Source organism: Lissotriton vulgaris, chromosome 8, assembly GCF_964263255.1.
Source record: "Lissotriton vulgaris chromosome 8, aLisVul1.2, whole genome shotgun sequence".
Taxonomy (NCBI): domain Eukaryota; kingdom Metazoa; phylum Chordata; class Amphibia; order Caudata; family Salamandridae; genus Lissotriton; species Lissotriton vulgaris.
Genome location: NC_141696.1, coordinates 1,504,787,520 through 1,504,809,687, shown reverse-complemented (window position 1 = coordinate 1,504,809,687; position 22,168 = coordinate 1,504,787,520). Strand labels below are relative to the sequence as shown.

The following is a 22,168-nucleotide window of genomic DNA, read 5'->3' as shown; positions in this document are numbered from 1 at the left end:
GAAATCTCATAATGAACGGAAGTCCACTATATGTTTTAAAAGGGTGCTCAAAGCCTTGAGAAACAAATATGGGTTTTGTGGGGGTGTCCTGTTCATGCAAGGGCACCCACATACTTATAAACAATCACCCTGCCCTCAGGACAGAAGAGCCTGCCTTATGGGTGATTTATAGATTTTAAGTGCAGTGACCTCAGATATAAGGAACTTATATCTGTCGTGCGAGGAGCAAGCACCAACTCACACAGGCTGCAATGGAAGGCCTGTAGTCATAGTTTAAGTGGGCTCCCATGGGTGGCACAATACATGCTGCAGCCCATGGGAGACCCCTGGTGTGCCTATGCCCTGGGCACTTGTGGCACAATGCAAAGTCTTCATAACATTTTCCAATGGACTCCAGTAGAATCAAGGAAACCACTCGTTCAGGTTTAATAATCAGTCGTCTTGGCTAAGGAAATGCCCTGATAGCCTCCATCAATGAAGAGTTATTCACCAGACTTCAGGTATTGCAGAACACTGCCGCCAGACTGGTATTATATCTACAATCGTGGTCTCCGTCTTCACTCTGCTTAAAAGCACCACACTGGTAACCCTATCAGGAAACGTGTTCGTTTCAGGAGTATTAGCCTGGTACCTAAGACCATGTATGGAAATGAACCAGGCTACCTGGCCAAGAAAATTCACTGGTATTTACTTAACAGGAATCTTAGGTCAGGAATGAAACATAGATACCAATAGAATGTACAGAGTTCCCCAAAAGAAGGGTAATAGATTAAGGGAGTAACTCTCTCACTAAGGGTTGTGTAGAAATGTGGCAGGGAATAAAGGTAATCCCTTAACGGAACTAAGGATGCCTCACACAACTAAAAGGCTGGACGACTGTTGCCATCCTAACTGATGATTGTATTGTATCATAATTGGCCTCCTGCTCCAGCGACAGGCTGGCGGTGCAATGCCTGACGGGTAGCACAGGGTGCTACTCTTTGGTGGAGTTCTTTTGTTCCTTGCCAATAGATGCGTGCGTGTGAGGGGCCTAAAGGGTGAAGTAGTGAGCGTGAATGGAAGGTTAAAAAGAGGTCAGTAGAGTCCACTTCAGATTACTTTATTCATGTGGCTCACTGCCTAGTTAAAATTGGTGAAGGGAGGGGTACCGAAGCACAAAGGTAAGGTGATTTGGCTTCGTTCAACCCTCGCCTATGGTGTGGTCAACATGTTTCATGCCTCTGAGGCAATTCTTCAGGACCTAAATATGCTCATCAACTGATAACAAAATTCTAACAATTTGAAAGAAGTTTCGCATACAACCTGCGTGGTGGATGTACCAAGGCAGGAAGGAGTCCTGCGTGGGTTCCCACCCTAGGTGGGAAAGGAGGAGAAAAGAAAGACTAAATCATTCCTGGCACCATCAAATGGGAATTGTAGGTCAGGACTTTGCACATGGACTAATTATCCAGTGATTGGTATGGCTCAAAGGCTCACACCTATACACAGTGAGAGTGAGAGAGAGAAAACAGGGGGGTTACACCATGTGTGTCATGTGTAATCAGAGATAAGTTACAAATGCATTAATTAAATATACATACACTCCATGCTTGCCACTCATTTGTGTTTCACAATCAAGGGGTAGTGTAATTACTAGTAAAAACAGCCGTAAGCACTTCAATGGGGGAGAGGGATTGAAAGGACACCAGGGTGTAACACTAGTCATAAAATTCTTACCCCTAATCCCTGGTGGAAGGTCCCCACAGACTGTCCTTATGGGGCCTGAGCTGTTAGGTAGTTACCTGCATGGGAGGGGGTGGGGGGGTTGTTTTTAATATTGGTGAAGGGAAAAAAACAGTGTTACATAATCCTTTAGGTTGTGAGACCCAAAGGTTCGCCGAAGGATCCAGCAATAAACTGTATTACAGAGTCCATGTGGTTATAAGGCCCCAAGGGTTGCCAATTAGTCCGACCCGCCCTATGCAGTCCAGCCAGCGGCCCCCAGGGGCCCCAGGGGGTGCAATCCAGACCTAGCACGCCGAGGAGGCCACGCTCCCGCGCGCACCAACCGGACACCAGGCATCCACCCCGCCCGGAATTGGTCACGGTCAGCTCACCAAAGGGGCATTGCTCCCGAAAGGTGATCGCAGTGAAACCCCATTGCAGAAGGCGAGTCTGCCCCGGGCCCGACGGTGCCCGGCAGGCTAGGCAGACCAGCGACGGCCGGGGTAAGGACCGCCCCCGTGGAAGCGCCCCAGGGCACCCTGAACCAAACGGCAAAAAGTCTTGCCGGAGAAATTGCCACGCAATGGATGCCGAAGACAGACCCCATAATGTATCTCACCCCACCTTACCTGGTTGGCTCGAGGCACTAGGCTTGTAAGCACCTACCCCTACCACGGCGGGGAGATCGCAGGACAGCCGGTGGATCAGTTAGAGGCTCAGAATGCTTATGAAAGCTGGCTTCCGCGGGTGCCATGAGTGGGCGTGGTTTGGGGAGCGTTACTAGGTAACGCGGCCAAGCGTGGTGTGGCAAGCGAGGGCGGAAGGCAGTACTAACGAGAAAGCGTCCGAATGGAGCGCCATCTTTAAGTGGAGTGTCCCCCGTTGTAGCGAGTACAAAAGTTGTATCACGCAGTTGGAGTAGGGGATATTGTCAGGTTAACTAATCCTTATGGCACTGAATCAAGTGGAGTTTAATGGTCCTTGTAAGTTGGATTATGCAAGGGGTTGAGGAAGGACCTGGGCTGTACTGTCGCCCAGCAAGCCCGGGGGGTTATGTCTTTGTTCTGAGCCGATTTGGCCAGATGACGAGGGGCAGTCTCCCTAGTTAGGAAAAGGATTAGATATGGATACAGTACTGTTGCGTTCCTACAAAAAGGCGACGTGCGTCCCGGGGCATGATGCCTCAAGGGATGCATGAAATGCGACATGAAAGCACATCAGAAGGTCAAGGGGGGGGGGCAACTCCCAAGTTGGTGTGGGTCCTCTATTTCAGCAAGAGGGGGTATTGGGTTGCCTTTATAGATATTAGGGCAATCTAAGCATGGTTTATCTGGCTAGCATATTCCAAGGAACAGAGTCATTCAGACCATGTATGTCTGTCTGTAGACGATGCACCCAACGTTGTTCCATTCTGTATAGTGCTTGTTGGCTGATAGATGGATGACATTCAAGGACAGTCCATTGTATGCTCTCAGCAGAGTGGCTATGTTGTCTGCAATGTTCATATAACCGGGTGTGTGTCTTCTTGCAGCGAATGTTACTGTTATGTTCCATAATGCGCAGTTTTACAGTGTGCATCGTCATACCGATGTAGTTCAACTTGCATGGGCAGGCCAACATGTAGATGCATTTGGAGCTATTGCAGTTCGGATGTTTATTTAGATGCCAGGTAAAATCATTTGGCAGCACTATGGTTTTACCTTGGGTTGTCTGAGGGCATATCACACAAGATCCGCATCGGTAGTGGCCCGTAACAGGGGGCAAATCCCAGAGGGTATTCTGAGGACGGGTGCTCGTCTTTTTCGGACGAGTATGGATCAGGGTGTCCTTGAGATTTGATGTTCTTTTAAAGGCAAATCGGGGCCGAGGTATGTCCAGGCCTGCCGTGTTCAGAATTCCCCAATGCGAGTTCACAGTTTTTTTGATAGACGCAGAGTTTTTTGTGTAGGAGGTGACGCATGTGATAGTGTCCTCTTTCTCCTTTGTGTGGATTTCCAGGAGCGAGTCTCTGTTGTTATTGAGCGCCCTCTTCACTGATTTCTTGAGAAGTCTTGTCGGATACCCCCTGTCCTGAAGTTTATGTTGTAGGGTGGTGGCTTCTTGTTTATAGTCTGTTACTGATGTGCAGTTTCTGCGGAGCCTTAGAAATTGTCCAAAAGGCAAATTGTCCCTTAAGGCTCTGGTGTGGTGGCTATTATACAGAAGCAGGCTGTTTCTGTCAGTTTCTTTTTTGAAAAGGGTAGTGGTGATTTCTGTGGGATTCAATTGGATTGTCAGATCCAAAAAGGGTACAGACTGTTCAGAAATCGTACCCGTGAATTTCAAAAAAGGATCTTGAAGATTAATCCACGCGCAAAAGGCCTCACAGCTGGTTCGATCACCTTTCCAGAAGACTAAAATATCGTCGATGTAGCGACGCCAAAGAGTAAGGTTTTCGAGGAACGGGTTATGATCAGATGGGTAGATGTAATGTTTTTCGAAAGTCGCCATGTAAATACAGGCCAAGCTCGGTGCGAACGTAGAACCCATCGAAGTCCCGCGGATTTGATGGCAAAGCTGCGACTCAAATTTGAAAAAGTTTTCTGTTAGGGCTATGTGGGCTAGTTCCATAATGAAGGAGATTGGGGTGGGAGATGACCATTCTTCCGACCGCAGTGTGGATTCGACGGCCTCCAAGGTTGCCTGTTGCGGGATGTTGGTATATAACGCCTCTACGTCTAAGGTTAGGAGGAGGTCAACATCTTCTCTGCCGTCCACTTCATTAATTAAACGAAGGACGTCTCTAGTGTCTTGGAGGTATGATGGAATTTTCTTCACCAGGGGTTGTAGAAAGGCATCGCAGAATTGGGATAATGGCTCCAGAAGTGACCCTATTCCAGAGACGATGGGTCTCCCGGGGACTGGGGTGGCACCCTTGTGAATTTTAGGAAGGGTATAGAAGTAGGGCGTAACGGGTTCCATGGTGGTAAGGAAGTCCGCCTCTTTTTTATTAATCCATTCATTTGTCTCTCCCTCGATTACTAGGCTCATGATGGTAGTTGTCAGCCGTTTAGTTGGATCTTCAGTGAGGGGTCTGTAGTGAGTGTTTTTAGACAGTTGTCGTCTGCATTCGCGGTCATAGTCCTCATAATCTTGAATAACCGTAGCTCCACCCTTGTCCGCTTGTTTGATGACGATGGATTCATCCTTACCTAGGGCGATGGATGCTTGTCTTTCTGCAATCGTCAAGTTTTGAAATTGTTTGACGTGTGGTTTCTTCTTCAGGCTAGTCAGGACTGCTCGTTCAAATGTCAAGACGTCCGGGGGGACCATCCCATCAGTGGGAGTAAAGGTAGAGGGTTTTCTATATCCAGTGTCTTGACTGGTTGGCTCGGGTTTGTCGTCAAAGAAGGCACGTAAGCGTACTTTTCTAAACAGTTGTCTTATCTCAATCATCTCTAGGAAGCTGTCTGGGGTGGGCGTCGGGACAAACCCGAGGCCCTTCTCCAAGACGCTCTTCTCCGTCGGGGTTAAAGCCCTCGTGGAGAGGTTGACGATTAGACTTTTCTCCCCCTGGAGGTGGTGCTCCTGGTTTCCATCGTGGTCTGTGGTGTCGGTTGGTCTTGCCATTGTACCCCTTTCTGTCGGCCTCGCTTTCGCCCTCTTCCTCTGCCCCAACCTCTGCCTTGAAAAGGTGGCGGGTTCAAAGGGTAAAACTGCGGTGGACCTTGTGGAAAGAATGGGTACTGCCAGGGCGGTGTCATATGAGGCGGGCCATGGAATGTTGGACCTTGTTGGTAGCCTTGTTGCCAGTTGGGGCGTTGTGGGACCCGAGTGTTTCTTGCAGGGTAACCCCCACTGGAGTCACTACTTGTGGAACCTCGTCTATTGTTGTTATCCGAGTTATCGTCAGAAGAGTAGTTGCTCTTTTTCCCTTTAAAACCATCCTTAAGATAAGGGTAGACTTTCTCCTTTTCAAATTTTGTAATATCTTTTTGGAGTTTAGTTGTTTTTTGTTTTAAGAGGAATTCGTGGTGGTCTGCTATTTCCTGGTTAATCTCAGCTAGCTTGGTAGTGATGGCAACTTTGTTATTTTTGTTAATGGCGCTCTTCATTGTGGCTTCCAAAGCTGAGATTTTTTCTAGTAGGGCATCAGAAAGGCGCTTCGCCGTTTGTGAGATTAGGAAAAGTAAATCTTTGGTGCATTTCCATGACACCTGACACCAATCGACTTTGAATTGTTTGTCCTCTAGGAAAAGTCTAGGGATGATATTTACGATTAGCCCCTGTGGGGCTATGTTGCTCCTAAGGTATTCTGTCATCATAATACCGTGTATTGTGATTCTTATTAGTTCTTTTTTCATCTCGGTTAATGTCAACCATTCATCATTGGACGTGCCAGATGTAGAGGCAGTCGTGATAGTCAGCAGGGGTGGCGCTGTTCTTAACGCTTCGGCTATGGCATCCTCATCAAAACTCAGGCCCGGTACATCCTCCATGATAATGGAGGGTGATTAGGGTAAGGGAAGATATGCTAGCCAGAGAAGTGCAGGCTCTGATTCTGGTCTAATAAGTGTTGCTGATTAGAAAATGGGCCAAGCTAGTGAGAATTTTTTCACTGTTGGTAACCTGAAAAGTCCCGTGGGGGAAACCCACGCAGAGGAATTCTAACAACAAGGAGGGACAGGTTAAGGACAATATTTACCGGGGTCCAATGTACGTGTCCTTCTAAACTAGATACCAATAGAATGTACAGAGTTCCCCAAAAGAAGGGTAATAGATTAAGGGAGTAACTCTCTCACTAAGGGTTGTGTAGAAATGTGGCAGGGAATAAAGGTAATCCCTTAATGGAACTAAGGATGCCTCACACAACTAAAAGGCTGGGCGACTGTTGCTATCCTACCTGATGATTGTATTGTATCATCATTGGCCTCCTGCTCCAGCGACAGGCTGGCGGTGCAATGCCTGACGGGTAGCACAGGGTGCTACTCTTTGGTGGAGTTCTTTTGTTCCTGGCCAATAGATGCGTGCGTGTGAGGGGCCTAAAGGGTGAAGTAGTGAGCGTGAATGGAAGGTTAAAAAGAGGTCAGTAGAGTCCACTTCAGATTACTTTATTCATGTGGCTCACTGCCTAGTTAAAATTGGTGAAGGGAGGGGTACCGAAGCACAAAGGTAAGGTGATTTGGCTTCGTTCAACCCTCGCCTATGGTGTGGTCAACATGTTTCATGCCTCTGAGGCAATTCTTCAGGACCTAAATATGCTCATCAACTGATAACAAAATTCTAACAATTTGAAAGAAGTTTCGCATACAACCTGCGTGGTGGATGTACCAAGGCAGGAAGGAGTCCTGCGTGGGTTCCCGCCCTAGGTGGTAAAGGAGGAGAAAAGAAAGACTAAATCATTCCTGGCACCATCAAATGGGAATTGTAGGTCAGGACTTTGCACATGGACTAATTATCCAGTGATTGGTATGGCTCAAAGGCTCACACCTATACACAGTGAGAGTGAAAGAGAGAAAACAGGGGGGTTACACCATGTGTGTCATGTGTAATCAGAGATAAGTTACAAATGCATTAATTAAATATACATAATGTGTTACACTCCATGCTTGTCACTCATTTGTGTTTCACAATCAAGGGGTAGTGTAATTACTAGTAAAAACAGCCATAAGCACTTTAATGGGGGAGAGGGATTGAAAGGACACCAGGGTGTAACACTAGTCATAAAATTCTTACCCCTAATCCCTGGTGGAAGGTCCCCACAGACTGTCCTTGTGGGGCCTGAGCTGTTAGGTAGTTACCTGCATGAGAGGGGGGGGGGTTGTTTTTAATATTGGTGAAGGGAAAAAAACAGTGTTACATAATCCTTTAGGTTGTGAGACCCAAAGGATCGCCGAAGGATCCAGCAATAAACTGTATTACAGAGTCCATGTGGTTATAAGGCCCCAAGGGTTGCCAATTAGTCCGACTCGCCCTATGCAGTCCAGCCAGCTGCCCCCAGGGGCCCCAGGGGGTGCAATCCAGACCTAGCACGCCGAGGAGGCCACGCTCCTGCGCGCACCAACCGGACACCAGGCATCCACCCCGCCCGGAGTTGGTCACAGTCATCTCACCAAAGGGGCATTGCTCCCGAAAGGTGATCGCAGTGAAAGCCCCATTGCAGAAGGCGAGTCTGCCCCGGGCCCGACGGTGCCCGGCAGGCTAGGCAGACCAGCGACGGCCGGGGTAAGGACCGCCCCCTTGGAAGCGCCCCAGGGCACCCTGAACCAAACGGAAAAAAGTCTTGCCGGAGAAATTGCCACGCAATGGATGCCGAAGACAGACCCCATAATGTATCTCACCCCACCTTACCTGGTTGGCTCGAGGCACTAGGCTTGTAAGCACCTACCCCTACCATGGCGGCGAGATCGCAGGACAGCCGGTGGTTCAGTTAGAGGCTCAGCTGCTTATGAAAGCTGGCTTCCGCGGGCGCCATGAGTGGGCGTGGTTTGGGGAGCGTTACTAGGTAACGCGGCCAAGCGTGGTGTGGCAAGCGAGGGTGGAAGGCAGTACTAACCAGAAAGCGTCCGAATGGAGCGCCATCTTTAAGTGGAGTGTCCCCCGTTGTAGCGAGTAGAAAAGTTGTATCACGCAGTTGGAGTAGGGGATATTGTCAGGTTAATTAATCCTTATGGCACTGAATCAAGTGGAGTTTAATGGTCCTTGTAAGTTTGATTATGCAAGGGGTTGAGGAAGGACCTGGGCTGTACTGTCGCCCAGCAAGCCCGGGGGGTTATGTCTTTGTTCTGAGCCGATTTGGCCAGATGACGAGGGGCAGTCTCCCTAGTTAGGAAAAGGATTGGATATGGATACAGTACTGTTGCGTTCCTACAAAAAGGCGACGTGCGTCCCGGGGCATGATGCCTCAAGGGATGCATGAAATGCGACATGAAAGCACATCAGAAGGTCAAGGGGGGGGGGGCAACTCCCAAGTTGGTGTGGGTCCTCTATTTCAGCAAGAGGGGGTATTGTGTTGCCTTTATAGATATTAGGGCAATCTAAGCATGGTTTATCTGGCTAGCATATTCCAAGGAACAGAGTCATTCAGACCATGTATGTCTGTCTGTAGACGATGCACCCAACGTTGTTCCATTCTGTATAGTGCTTGTTGGTTGATAGATGGATGACATTCAAGGACAGTCCATTGTATGCTCTCAGCAGAGTGGCTATGTTGTCTGCAATGTTCATATAACCGGGTGTGTGTCTTCTTGCAGCGAATGTTACTGTTATGTTCCATAATGCGCAGTTTTACAGTGCGCATCGTCATACCGATGTAGTTCAACTTGCATGGGCAGGTCAACATGTAGATGCATTTGGAGCTATTGCAGTTCGTATGTTTATTTAGATGCCAGGTAAAATCATTTGGCAGCACTATGGTTTTACCTTGGGTTGTCTGAGGGCATATCACACAAGATCCGCATCGGTAGTGGCCCGTAACAGGGGGCAAATCCCAGAGGGTATTCTGAGGACGGGTGCTCGTCTTTTTCGGACGAGCATGGATCAGGGTGTCCTTGAGATTTGATGTTATTTTAAAGGCAAATCGGGGCCGAGGTATGTCCAGGCCTGCCGTGTTCAGAATTCCCCAATGCAAGTTCACAGTTTTTTTGATAAACGCAGAGTTTTTTGTGTAGGAGGTTACGCATGTGATAGTGTCCTCTTTCTCCTTTGTGTGGATTTCCAGGAGCGAGTCTCTGTTGTTATTGAGCGCCCTCTTCACTGATTTCTTGAGAAGTCTTGTCGGATACCCCCTGTCCTGAAGTTTATGTTGTAGGGTGGTGGCTTCTTGTTTATAGTCTGTTACTGATGTGCAGTTTCTGCGGAGCCTTAGAAATTGTCCAAAAGGCAAATTGTCCCTTAAGGCTCTGGTGTGGTGGCTATTATACAGAAGCAGGCTGTTTCTGTCAGTTTCTTTTTTGAAAAGGGTAGTGGTGATTTCTGTGGGATTCAATTGGATTGTCAGATCCAAAAAGGGTACAGACTGTTCAGAAATCGTACCCGTGAATTTCAAAAAAGGATCTTGAAGATTAATCCACGCGCAAAAGGCCTCACAGCTGGTTCGATCACCTTTCCAGAAGACTAAAATATCGTCGATGTAGCGACGCCAAAGAGTAAGGTTTTCGAGGAACGGGTTATGATCAGATGGGTAGATGTAATGTTTTTCGAAAGTCGCCATGTAAATACAGGCCAAGCTCGGTGCGAACGTAGAACCCATCGAAGTCCCGCGGATTTGATGGTAAAGCTGCGACTCATATTTGAAAAAGTTTTCTGTTAGGGCTATGTGGGCTAGTTCCATAATGAAGGAGATTGGGGTAGGAGATGACCATTCTTCCGACCGCAGTGTGGATTCGACGGCCTCCAAGGTTGCCTGTTGCGGGATGTTGGTATATAACGCCTCTACGTCTAAGGTTAGGAGGAGGTCAACATCTTCTCTGCCGTCCACTTCATTAATTAAACGAAGGACGTCTCTGGTGTCTTGGAGGTATGATGGAATTTTCTTCACCAGGGGTTGTAGAAAGGCATCGCAGAATTGGGATAATGGCTCCAGAAGTGACCCTATTCCAGAGACGATGGGTCTCCCGGGGACTGGGGTGGTACCCTTGTGAATTTTAGGAAGGGTATGGCGTAACGGGTTCCATGGTGGTAAGGAAGTCCGCCTCTTTTTTATTAATCCATTCATTTGTCTCTCCCTCGATTACTAGGCTCATGATGGTAGTTGTCAGCCGTTTAGTTGGATCTTCAGTGAGGGGTCTGTAGTGAGTGTTATCAGACAGTTGTCGTCTGCATTCGCGGTCATAGTCCTCATAATCTTGGATGACCGTGGCTCCACCCTTGTCCTCTTGTTTGATGACGATGGATTCATCCTTACCTAGGGCGATGGATGCTTGTCTTTTTGCAATCGTCAAGTTTTGAAATTGTTTGACGTGTGGTTTCTTCTTCAGGCTAGTCAGGACTGCTCGTTCAAATGTCAAGACTTCCGGGGGGACCATCCCATCAGTGGGAGTAAAGGTAGAGGGTTTTCTCAATCCAGTGTCTTGACTGGTTGGCTTGGGTTTGTCGGCAAAGAAGGCACGTAAGCGTACTTTTCTAAACAGTTGTCTTATCTCAATCATCTCTAGGAAGCTGTCTGGGGTGGGCGTCGGGACAAACCCGAGGCCCTTCTCCAAGACGCTCTTCTCCGTCGGGGTTAAAGCCCTCGTGGAGAGGTTGACGATTAGACTTTTCTCCCCCTGGAGGTGGTGCTCCTGGTTTCCATCGTGGTCTGTGGTGTCGGTTGGTCTTGCCATTGTACCCCTTTCTGTCCGCCTCGCTTTCGCCTTCTTCTTGTTAGAATTTTCTTATCAGTTGATGAGCATATTTAGGTCCTGAAGAATTGCCTCAGAGGCATGAAACATGTTGACCACACCATAGGCGAGGGTTGAACGAAGCCAAATCATCTTACCTTTGTGCTTCGGTACCCCTCCCTTCACCAATTTTAACTAGGCAGTGAGCCACATGAATAAAGTAATCTGAAGTGGACTCTACTGACCTCTTTTTAACCTTCCATTCACGCTCACTACTTCACCCTTTAGGCCCCTCACACGCACGCATCTATTGGCCAGGAACAAAAGAACTCCACCAAAGAGTAGCACCCTGTGCTACCCGTCAGGCATTGCACCGCCAGCCTGTCGCTGGAGCAGGAGGCCAATGATGATACAATACAATCATCAGGTAGGATGGCAACAGTCGTCCAGCCTTTTAGTTGTGTGAGGCATCCTTAGTTCCGTTAAGGGATTACCTTTATTCCCTGCCACATTTCTACACAACCCTTAGTGAGAGAGTTACTCCCTTAATCTATTACCCTTCTTTTGGGGAACTCTGTACATTCTATTGGTATCTAGTTTAGAAGGACACGTACATTGGACCCCGGTAAATATTTTCCTTAACCTGTCCCTCCTTGTTGTTAGAACAGGAATGAAACATCCCCTTATCCCTTTCAGGATCCGTACCACCAGGAATGGTGGCAGATTATTTTCTCATTCAGCTCCCCTTTTCTAGAATGAGCTTCCAACACAGCTACGTATGATCACCAATCACAAACAGTTCCAAAAGAAGCTTAAAACCTGGCTCTTTTTATTGCTTTTTCTCCTCCTGTCAGCCATCAATCTTCACCGTCATTTGTTTTCGCTACAGCGCTTTGAGACCCCTCCGGGTGATATGAACGCTCGATAAAACCTTATAACATAACATAATAGGGACTACAAGGCTGCACCAGTAGCCAATTGTGGATGTACAGAAGTACCTACAATTTTCAATTTAGGGAAAAAGTACAGTGACTGGGGTCCTGCTTAACAGGATCTCAGTCATACTAGTTAAAAACAAGCAAAAAGTGGAGCTGGGCCACAGTGTAGGTCATCAACTGGGTCAGCTCAAAATCCATCTTTGCAGGTGCTGTTTCTCCAGATACGGACATGGTTTTAGCAAAAATTCAAAAAAAGCTATTTAGGGAGAATTGAAAAGGGTTTGAATTGGTTTTAGGTATAGAGTGGTAGTGTACACTAAGCCACTGTATGGTACTGCACAAACACAAGTCCTATCCTCATCGCAGATAACCAATACTAGAAATTGGGTTTCTGGTTGGCAGAGGTATTGACTCTGTCCAAAAAGGAACCATAATCTTAGTCAGGGTAAGTAAGATACACACTAGAAATTAACCTGCACTCACCCTCTGGTCGCTTGGCACAGAGCAGTCAAGCTAAACTTCAGAGGCAATGTGTAAAGTATTTGTGCAAAGCAACACACAGTAACACAATGAAAACACCACAAAAATACTCAACACCAGGTTGGAAAAATGTATTATAATTTTATAATTAGAATGATCAAAAAGACTAAAGACAAAAATCCAATAAGCAGAAGTCGAGATATTAATTTTTAGAGAATAAAAGTCTTTATAGCGCCTCGAAGGAATATATGACATTACAACACATGCTTTTACAACGGATCTATGACAGAATTTCGACTACAAAAATATCGACCTACAAGAATATCGAGTCAACAATATCGAGGGCAAAAATATCGACATCCTATCTACAACATGGTAAGTACAAAAATATCGAAAAAATAATATCGTTGTAAAAAATATCGATGTTAAAAATATCGATTTTTTTTAATATATATAAATGTAAAAGTAAGTATATAACACTAATAAATAAAATATACATATTTAAAAGTATCTAATAATGTTTAAAATTAATAAATAAAACATATATATTAATAATACATTAATTAATTATATACAGTAAAGATATAATATATATGTACTGAACAATAAGTATTAATAACTAATTTACTAATTTCTAAATTAATGAAATATATTCTAATTTACTAATACATGTACAAACATAAAACAATAACATACATAAAATGTAAGTAATATAAAAAATAAAATAAACATGTGATATTTTAACAATTAATTATATAAAGCGTTTGATAGCATAGGGATAAAATTACTATTCCCACTCCAGAGAGTGCAACAGTCGAGAAAACTGACCCTGAACACAAAAACAACCCCTTTACCCACGAACTGAAAACTGACCCTGAACCCTAAAAATACCCCTTTACCCAAAAACTGAAAACTGACCCTGAACCCTAAAAATACCCCTTTACCCAAAAACTGAAAACTGACCCTGAACCCTAAAAATACCCCTTTACCCAAAAACTGAAAACTGACCCTGAACCCTAAAAATACCCCTTTACCCAAGAACTGAAAACTGACCCTGAACCCTAAAAATACCCCTTTCCCCATGAACTGAAAACTGACCCTGAACCCTAAAAATACCCCTTTACCCATGAACTGAAAACTGACCCTGAACCCTAAAAATACCCCTTTACCCATGAACTGAAAACTGACCCTGAACCCTAAAAATACCCCTTTACCCAAAAACTGAAAACTGACCCTGAACCCTAAAATTACCCCTTTACCCATGAACTGAAAACTGACCCTGAACACTAAAAATACCCCTTTACCATGAACTGAAAACTGACCCAGAACCCTAAAAATACCCCTTTACCCAAAAACAGAAAACTGACCCTGAACCCTAAAAATACCCCTTTACCCATGAACTGAAAACTGACCCTGAACACTAAAAATACCCCTTTACCCATGAACTGAAAACTGACCCTGAACCCTAAAAATACCCCTTTACCCAAAAACTGAAAACTGACCCTGAACCCTAAAAATACCCCTTTACCCAAAAACTGAAAACTGCCCCTAAACACTCAAAATACCCCTTTACCCAAAAACCCAAAAATGACCCTAAACACTCAAAATACCCCTTTACCCAAAAACCCCAAAATGACCCTGAACCCTAAAAATACTCCTTCACCCAAAGTTAAATAATATTATTTAATTAGCAATTAATAATTAATTAACAATAACAATAAAGTAAATATATTAGCACATAAGCTGTAATTAATATAATTTAATAATTAATATCATTTTCCCCCAATTAATTAATTAACAGTAACTAAAAATTATATATATAAATAAATTACTCTAATAATGTAATTAACTAACTAATATTATTTAATTACCAATTAATTACTAATTTAAAATATGTACCAAATTATATTAATTAATTAACTAATTAATATTAATTATTTGCCAATTAATTAGTTATAAATATTTAAAAACATATATTAATTAATTAATTATTATTAAATTACTCCCCACCCTATTCCCCTATAAACCCACATCCCGCTACAGAAAATATATATCAATTAATTAATTAATTATTTCCCAATTAATCAATATTAATTAGCAAATAATTATAATTAATTAATTAATCCTACTAATTATTAATCAACTTACCATAATTAAATTACTTCCCACCCTATTCCCCTATAAACCCACAACCCGCTCCGGTACTAAAACATCAAATTTCCTTATAAATTTCTATATTATTATAGAAAATGTATACACATATAATAGTAATTATTTTAAATACTTAAATTAAACCTATAACACATACATAATAAAAAACTATAAAATAATACAAATATCGATATTAGTGTCATCGAAATTATTAACATCGATATATATGCTATCGATATTACTAACTTCGATATTACTTACATCGATATTAAGTATTTCGATATTACTTACCTTGGGTCGATATTCTGTCCTACGATATTCTTGCCTTCGATATTATGTTCCTTCGATATTTCAGACTCGATATTATGGTAGGTCGATATTTCCAACTCGATATTTTGACTGTCTACCTTTTACAACACAGCTTTTACATCCCAGCATCCATTACAATGCATGATTTTACAACGCATGCCATCACAATACATTTTTAGAAACTACATCTACAACGCATTCCATTACAACGCATACCATTACAATGCATAATACTTTTAGGGCATGAGTAGGGTAAGTGCTGGATAGTGTAAGGGTAAAAAAAACTATTCCCATGTACCCCTAAAACCGATACCCACCTTAAAACTTAAACAAACATTTGAAATGCAATAGGTCTTGCATTTGTGAAAGTTAGAGCTATTGGCTTTGTAAATGACAAGATACGTCCTTAGTTGTAAACACCAGAAAACAACATTTAGATTAAGTTGGGTGAGCCGAGCAGAAGAAAGGCGTGGCTGCTATTGTTGAAGCACAGCTTGCTGCTGAAATGTAAACTTAGGATTATACGTGGCTGAAAAAAAAGCGTGGTGTGCTTCGCGGCTTTTAAAAAAGAGGAGCCTGCCACGCTGCAAAAAATATATATATAATATGTTGTGTGCAGTTTTAACATCAAGTTCTGTGAGCCGCAAATAGAGAAAGAGTGACCCGCTTGGGCTTCTGTCAGATGCAAGCAACTGAGGTATGTAATGTGAGCACTGCAGCAGGAAGCTGAAACGGAAGCCAAAGTCTCAAATAGCAGGGACGCTAATCCCCCCAGCTGCAGTTGAGAGGACATGTCCCCAGCTGTAAGCACTGAAAAAGGACACTTACATTAAGTTAGTCAAGCCATGCAGAAGAAAGGTACCGCCGCTATTGTTTAAGTTGAAGCGCGGCTTGCCGTGCTGCTGAAATTAAAACATAAGATTATGCGTGGCTGAAAATATACAAATAAAAAAGTGAGTGAGTGAGTAAAAATGTATATAGCGCAACTTAGCCCATAGGCATCAAGGCGCATAAAGGTGGTACAGCTGTTTAGGAGGGGAGAAAGTGCGCCGGCTATAGGTAGGCTTCTGTGAAAAGCCAGGTCTTAAATGCCTTTCGAAAAAGAAGATGGGAGGTTTGACCTTTGAGCTCAGCCGGAAGCATCTTCCACAATCTGGGGGCGAGGGAGAAAAAAGCCCCCCCGCCCCATCTGGCCTTGATGACTCGAGGCACAGAGAGAAGGCATTTATTGGCCGAGTGGAGAGCCCTACTAGGGGCATGGAGGGACACAAGGGATCTCATGCCTACGGCACCGGACTCATGCAAAGCACTGAGAGTGAGACATAGGACCTTGAAATGTATCCTGGCCTACATGGGGAGCCAATGCAGCTCTTTCCTAATAGATGTGCCTGACTAGCGCCTAGGGGCATCGACAACAAACCTGGCTGCTGCATTCTGCATTATCTGAAGGTGTTAGACCAGACTTTTATTTATACCAAGGTATAATGCATTACAGTAATCCAGCCTTGAGGATATAAGGGCACCTGTAACCTGTTTTCGAGCCTCAGTAGAAAGGTAGTGTACAATCTTTCTCAAGGTTCTTAAGACCCCACAGCAAGTTGATACCGTCCTGCTGACTTGTTTGTCAAAAGAAAGCGTGGTGTCAAAGATTACACCCAGGTTACGGGCAGACTGGGAGGGCATAGGGCAGGCTCCAAGAGCAGGAGGCCACCACTCCATCGACCAGATCTCCTCCTTGCCTCCAAAGATAAGGACTTCTGTCTTCTCCCGTTAAGTTTCAAGAAGTTCCTTATCATCCAGTGGGCGACTGCTTCCATGCAGTTCCTAAAATTTCGGGCTGTGATGTTTACTGTTTGAGAGAGGGAGACCATAATCTGGGTGTCGTCAGCATAGGATAAAACTTCCAACCCAAAGGATCTTACAAGCCTGGCAAGCGGGGCTACATAGATATTAAAAAGCGCGGGGCTCAGAGACGAGCCCTGAGGAACCCCACACTGCACAGGCTTGACAGGGGAAAGAAAGTCACCCAGCTTGACCCTTTGTTTACGCTGATCGAGAAAGGAAGTCAGGAGGCTCAGTGCTAGTCCATTCACTCCTATCTCCCTAAGGCGAATAGCCAAAATAGAGGGGGACAGGGTGTCAAATGCTGCTGTGAGGTCGAGCAGGACCAGAATGGTAGTCTGGCCACTGTCGACCTTAACGCGGATGTTATTGGTAACCACAGTGAGGGCGGACTCCGTGCTGTGTGCCCCCCGGAAACCATGCTGGGAGGAATCCAACAGGCTAGAGTTGTCAAGGAAGGCACTTAGGTGGCAGTTGAGATGAGTCTCGAGCAGCTTTGAGGGGGCAGGAAGTAAAGAAATTGGGCGAAAGTTCTTTAAAGTCCCGGGGTCTAAAGTAGCCTTCTTTAAAAGGGGCTTGACTATCGCCATCTTTCATGAAGTCGGGAAAACACCTTCGGAGATTGCCAGATTTATCACCTCTAAAAATGGGGGGGAGCAATACCTCTCTGCATTCTTTGAGAATCTTCAAAGGACAGGGATCCAGAGGAGATCCGGACTTAAGCTTATCAAGAAGCATGTTCAATTGTGTCAATGTAAGAGGGGGGAAGTTAGAAAGATTGCTGTCCGGCACCCCTACCAAACTTTCCAAAGAGGAAGCCGCCGGGGGAGAAAAGGCCTCTAAGTCTGAGTTAAGGGCTTCTAAGCCCGAATGAATATCCATTATCTTTGCATGAAAGAAAGTAGAGATTCGATCACATAGTTCTTGGGTTGCCACTATGGGATCAGGAGACTGAAGGAGAGACAAGGAATCAAAGATTTTAAACAGTTCCCTAGGGGAGCTGAGAGAGATGGTCAGATTTGTAAAGTATGCTTTCTTTTCCGCCAGCACCGCAGTTTTGTATTCCTTAAGTGTAGCACAAGCTTTTTAAAAAGTGTGGCGTGTTGCACTGCTTTTAAAAAATATATGTTTTGTGTAGTTTCAACATCAAGTTCTGAGACCTGCACATAAGAAAAGAAAGGTGTGGTCGCCATTATTGCAACTAATGCCCAAAAACATTAGAAGAGCGTCCGGACGCTGCTGCTCACACAGAGCGTTTGGTAACTGACTCAGTGATTTATACCGTAATGCAACACAGAGCATTTGTTAACGGACTCAGTGATTTATACCGCAATGCGACAGACACTCAAGTCTGTCGGCCCGCGGGACCCTGACTGCCGTTGGAGTGGTGGTGCCTCACAGGCAGCCTGGCAGTGCAGTCCGGTAGCACTGAGCTCAGCAGTCAAACAGCACAGAGCTCTCAACATCAGGATGCGAGCGGCAACGAGGACCAATCACTGACATGACTCCTGGAGGACCGAGGTCCTACCGTCAGTCCGGCACTGCAGCTGTGCTAGTTAACAGTAATGGCCACTCCCGGTGCTTCAATTCTCAAATAACGTGGCGGCTCCGCTTTTGAAGAGGCCTGGAATCGGAGTGAGCAGGTATTGCTCACTTCCACATGATGGTGGCAAAGCTCTAGAATTCAAAGCTATAGGCTAGAAGAGTATACTGTGGCACGAAGATCCGAAGAAACCCCTGTTTTCCTGAAAACGGTTCTCTTAGAATTTCATAATTTTCTTTTTGAAGCAAAGGCAACATGATCCTGGAGAAAAGTATGCCATATTTATTCCAGCTGTCGCTCTCGTGCTGCCTAATCGTGCGAGTATCTTGTGACTGGATTCTAAATATTATGATGAACAAGCATGCAAGCGGTGCGCACGCGTGCGCCACAGCGAGACATCTGTTTTGCATTATCGGGCATGATAATGAAAAACAGATGTCGGCCGTGCGGGTAACAGACACCAATAGGCCATGGGCGGGACATGTGCCCGCCTTTACCCAATTGCGTGCTGTCTTTGTTAGAAAGACGCCCGCAACGCCCAATAGCCTGCAACAATAACAAAACCACATGCACGAGCGTGTGGTCAGCTTTCAGAAGCCCCTACCTAAAAATCCCCATTCCTTACCTTTTAATGCGTTGTAATGGCATGCGTTGTAGTGACATGCATTGTAATGGCATGTGTTGTAGTGACTTGCGCTGTAATGACAAGCAATGTAAAGGCAGTTGCGTTGTAACAACCGCGTTGTAAAGGTAGTGCGTTGTAATGACTGCGTTGTAATGTATGTTTCCTGCCTAGAAGCAATAAGTGCCGATGGGGGTTATCTGGTCATGCTGGATCGAAACAAAGTCAACAATTTAAGCCAAATATGATGTTGCACGGGCCGGGGACAATAGCCTTGCAGGCCCGGTGAACAGAGTACCTTGATCCTGGGTCGCAAAAGAAAGATGCAGGGTGTAGACCAGCGATGCGTCAATGTCAGGCCTGCAGTTGAGGTGATGTTTTGATTTTCTTCCCACAGTGGTGGCAATGTGCTGATTCCATAGACGAAGCACCGAAAGGCGTTGGTTCTGAGAGCAATCTGCCAGGTTTCTCCGTGCAGCCGAGGGGATGCGTTGATCCCTCCACACTGTGGCAGTGATACTGGTACCAATGTATCAGGCTCTCAAGGCGATGCATTGGTTCTGAGAGAGATACACCAATTCTACTCCCAGAACAGAGTTGAAGCGTTTGTTCTGATACATACAGACTGGAGAAACGTCGATTTCTCTGGTGTAAGTATTTGATTCCAGTGCACTAGGCACAAGAGCAGGGGTCAAGAGTTTGATAGCCCTGAGTTTCAAACAACATGAGGCAAGCCAACAAGTCCATGGAGGTCATTTCAGTTGCAAGACAGAGCCCAGCTCTGCCTCAGCAGGGTCAGAGAGCAGCAGGCAGCAGGTGCAGGGTAGTAACACAGAAAAGCAGTTCTTCGATAGCAGCGGTCTAGTAGAGTGACAGTCCTTGATGCAGCGCAGCAGTCCTTCCAACACAGTTCAGTTACAGGTACAAAAGTGTCTGATTTGGTGGGGTCAGCAACCCAGTACTTATACCCAGTCATACCTATGAAGTGAGGGTGACTCCAAAGAATGGTATTTGAAGTGCACAGAAGCTCTTTCTTCCCAGTCCTGACTCCAGACTACCTGTACACTGGTTTTCCAGTATTGAAATCTTGCCTAGATTCACATGCTTGAATCTTCCTCGTCATCATAGAGAAAACCTGTGAATTTGTCAGCCAATCACATCATTAGAATAGAACCAAACTTCAACCAATCAAAGATAAGCCCCAGAACACATCTCCCTTGCAGAGCCATCATACCTTAGATTTGGAGCATAAGTGTGTATAAATGAATAGTCGTATGAGGTATAGTGTGGCAAGATTAAAACAGGGAGGTGGGTGGGCCACATGTACATCTATGAAAGATGTCAATATGGGAGAACCACAGTGTACAGGTGGGTAAGTTGTTTTTTCTCCAGTACTGAATCTTTCATACATTTACATGCTTGAATCAAAGTAGTTAGCAGTAATAAAGTGCAAATTAAAGTGATTAGGTGAAGACACTCTTATAAAAGTGTACAATATTAAGGTAAACACGTTATGTAATAAATGCATGCCCGCAATAGCCAACATGTTGATAATATAGCGTAGTTCATGAAAATATATCACATTACCTCTGAACCAGTTATCACAGCCATAGAAAAAACATAAGAATGAAGCTGTACTTTAAAGAAATAGAAGATTCAGGACTGCCTGTCCGACTGCAGCATCACTTTTTCATGCCAAATCCAAACAGTAGTGTTTGATGAAGGTTTGTATATTCAACCATGCTGCTCTGTAGATATCAGGAAGCAATATGGCAGCAAATAGGGCTGTAGAAGTCGCAATCTTTCTTGTGGAGTGCAAAGCAACTTTCATGGATAGTGGTCTTCCAGCTTTTTCATGGGAAAAAGCGATGGCTGATGGTATATATCAAGCTATATATCTCCTTTAGAGAGCATAGCCCATTCTTGGAGGCACAAAAGAGATAAGAAGCTGTTCCACCTTCCTGAAATGTTTGTTCTATGGATGTAGAATGTTAAGCAACGTTTTACATCCAAAGAGTGCAGAGCCCTTTCTGCAGAAGATGAATGGTTTTTGAAGTATGTTGACAAGGGTACAGGCTCATTCAGGAGGATTGAAGTCCGAACTTTAGTAATAATTCTTGGAGTCGTTCTCAACACCTCCTTGTCTTCCTTAAACTGTAGAAAAGGTTCTGAAACTGTGAAAGCCTGAATTTCCCTGACTCTCCTAGCCGATGTTAGGGCCAACAAGAGCATCGTTTTCCATGATATGTGTTTTACCTCTGCTTTATGTATCGGCTCAAAGAGTTGCTTTGTGAGTTGAGTGAGGACCGTATTCAACTGCCAAGCTACAGCATGATGTTTTATTGGTGGAAAAGGCCTGAAGAGGCCTCTCATGAATTATTTTATTATCCTGGTAGACCAAAGAGAAAGTTCTCCTGATTTCCTTGGAAACTTGGAAATAGATGTCAAGTGTACCTTGATGGATGAGTGTGCCAATACAGGCCTTGCCGAAAGGAGGAGATATGGCAACAGCAGTTCCGGTGAAGAATGGAAGGGATGCAGGCCATTCTTGATTTACCAATTTTCCCTCCATCTTGGAAACCTGTTGCGGGCTGTTAACAGCCGGACTATGACGTTACAGAATGTCTGGAAGATTGTGGAGTAAGGCCATTTTTGCTGGCTACAAACGTGGTCGCCGAAACCAGAGGGAGCACACCACTCTTCTGAAAATCGAGGGGGTTTATGCACGAGATGAGATGGACTTCTACTTGGGCAAGCGATGCGCATACGTGCACAAAGCCAAGAACAACACCGTAACTCCTGGTGGCAAACCCAACAAAACTCGTGTAATCTGGGGGAAGGTAACTCGCGCCCATGGTAACAGCGGCATGGTCCGTGCCAAGTTCCGCAGCAACCTTCCCGCCAAGGCCATGAGGCACCGGATCAGAGTGATGCTGTATCCTTCAAAGTTCTGAATTGCTGATCACAATAAATCGTGCTAAAATTCCCCCAAAAAAAGAATCTTTTCCATTTTGCTACATAAGCCTCATTTATGGAAAAAGCTTTTGAATGCTGCAGGATGGATTGGATTTGCATTTTGCTGGAATTTGCAAAGCTCCGAAATCATAGTCGTGAGGTGTCATGCCAACAAACTCAGAGACTTTATTTGCGGTTGTGCTATCTGCCCAGTGTTCATGGAGACTAGATTGTTCAGCGACTAGAAGTGAATGTGCGGAGCCATTGACAGTATTAGGAGCTCCTAATACCAAAACTGTCTCGCCCATGCCGGGGCTATGAGATG

The 22,168-nt window shown here is 44.9% G+C and overlaps 1 protein-coding gene and 1 pseudogene across 1 annotated transcript in view; one reads left to right on the top strand and one right to left on the bottom strand.

Annotated features, from left to right (window-relative positions):
* LOC147699006 (potassium/sodium hyperpolarization-activated cyclic nucleotide-gated channel 2-like) overlaps nt 1-22,168 on the bottom strand; it is a 1,915,905-nt gene that overhangs the window by 64,935 nt on the left and 1,828,802 nt on the right. The window lies entirely within an intron of this gene.
* LOC147699008 (large ribosomal subunit protein eL33 pseudogene) lies at nt 21,455-21,842 on the top strand (annotated as a pseudogene).